The sequence below is a fragment of the Phytophthora infestans genome, genomic scaffold (assembly GCF_000142945.1).
Source record: "Phytophthora infestans T30-4 supercont1.238 genomic scaffold, whole genome shotgun sequence".
NCBI classification, from domain to species: Eukaryota; Oomycota; class Peronosporomycetes; order Peronosporales; family Peronosporaceae; genus Phytophthora; species Phytophthora infestans.
Window position 1 is genome coordinate 138,793 of NW_003303521.1, and position 2,422 is coordinate 141,214.

A 2,422-nucleotide genomic window follows, 5' to 3' on the forward strand; every position below is an offset into this window, starting at 1 on the left:
GAGGGAGGGGGGATAGCGTTCCGGGGCCTTGCCGTCCTTCCTCAACATCAACGATGATGCCAACTTTCATCAAATCTACCAGGGGGCGTCGGGCCAACATATGGCTCTGGGAGCGTCGGTGGCTAAGACCATATCTTTCTTATACGAGCACATTACGGGCCCTATGTGTATGGGCCCATTAGCGCGGCTACATGGGGGGGTATAGCGTCTCGGGGCTTGTCTGCTTCTCAAATCAACGATATGACAACTTTCATCAATCGACCAGGGGCGTCGGCCAGCATATAACTCTGGAGCGTCGGGGTTAAGGCCGTATCTACCTTCTACGCACGCAGCACGGACACTATGCGTTCGGACCCGTTAGCGAGGCTACATGGGGGGATAGCGTCTCGGCGCTTGCCTGCTTCTCAAATCAACGATATGACAACTTTCATCAATCTACCAGGGGCGTCGGCCAACATATGACTCTGTACCTTCTACGGACGCATCACGGACACTATGCGTATGGACCCGTTAGCGAGGCTACATGGGGAGGGGGATAGCGTCTCGGGGCTTGCCTGCTTCTCAAATCGCGATATGACAACTTTCATCAATCTACGAGGGGCGTCGGCCAAAATATGAATCTGGAGCGTCGGGGCTAAGACCGTATCTACCTTCTACGGACGCATCACGGACACTATGCGTACGGACCCGTTCGCGAGGCTACATGGGGAGGATAGCGTCTCGGGGCTAGTCTGCTTCTCAAATCAACGATATGACAACTTTCATCAATCTACCAGGGGCGTCGGCCAACATTTGGCTCTGGAGCGTCGGGGCTAAGACCGTATCTACCTTCTACGAACGCATCACGGACACTATGCGTACGGACCCGTTAGCGAGGCTACATGGGGAGGATAGCGTCTCGGGGGCTTGCCTGCTTCTTAATCAACGATATGACAACTTTCATCAATCTACCAGGGGCGTCGGCCAACATATGACTCTGGAGCGTCGGGGTTAAGGCCGTATCTACCTTCTACGGACGCATCACGGTCACTATGCGTACGGACCCGTTAGCCAGGCTACATAGGGGATAGCGTCTCGGCGCTTGCCTGCTTCTCAAATCAACGATATGACAACTTTCATCTATCTAGCAGGGGCGTCGGCCAACATATGACTCTGGAGCGTCGAGGTTAAGGCCGTATCTACCTTCTACGGACGCATCACGGACACTATGCGTACGGACCCGTTAGCGAGGCTACATGGGGAGGATAGCGTCTCGGCGCTTGCCTGCTGTCTCAAATCAACGATATGACAACTTTCATCAATCTACCAGGGGCGTCGGCCAACATATGACTCTGGAGCGTCAGCGGTTAAGGCCGTATCTACCTCTCTACGGACGCATCACGGACACTATGCGTACGGACCCGTTAGCCAGGCTACATAGGGGATAGCGTCTCGGGGCTTGCCTGCTTCTCAAATCAACGATATGACAACTTTCATCAATCTACCAGGGGCGTCGGCCAACATATGACTCTGGAGCGTCGGGGTTAAGGCCGTATCTACCTTCTACGGACGCATCACGGACACTATGCGTACGGACCCGTTAGCCAGGCTACATGGGGGATAGCGTCTCGGCGCTTGCCTGCTTTTCAAATCAACGATATGACAACTTTCATCAATCTACCAGGGGCGTCGGCCAACATATGACTCTGGAGCGTCGGGGTTAAGGCCGTATCTACCTTCTACGGACGCATCACGGACACTATGCGTACGGACCCGTTAGCGATGCTACAGAAGGGAGGAGGATAGCGTCTCGGGGCTTGCCTGCTTCTCAAATCAACGATATGACAACTTTTATCAATCTAGCAGGGGCGTCGGCCAACATATGACTCTGGAGCGTCGGGGTTAAGGCCGTATCTACCTTCTACGGACGCATCACAAACCCTATGCGTACGGACCCGTTAGCGAGGCTACATGGGGAGGATAGCGTCTCGGGGCTTGCCTGCTTCTCAAATCAACGATATGACAACTTTTATCAATCTACCAGGGGCGTCGGCCAACATATGCCTCTGGAGCGTCGGGGTTAAGGCCGTATCTACCTTCTACGGACGCATTACGGACACTATGCGTACGGACCCGTTAGCGAGGCTACATGGGGGGATATAGCGTCTCGGGGCTTGCCTGCTTCTCAAATCAACGATATGACAACTTTCATCCATCTACGAGGGGCGTCGGCCAACATATGACTCTGGAGCGTCGGGGTTAAGGCCGTATCTACCTTCTACGGACGCATTACGGACACTATGCGTACGGACCCGTTAGCGAGGCTACATGGGGGGATAGCGTCTCGGGGCTTGCCTGCTTCTCAAATCAACGATATGACAACTTTCATCAATCTACCAGGGCGTCGGCCAACATATGCCTCTGGAGCGTCGGGGTTGAGGCC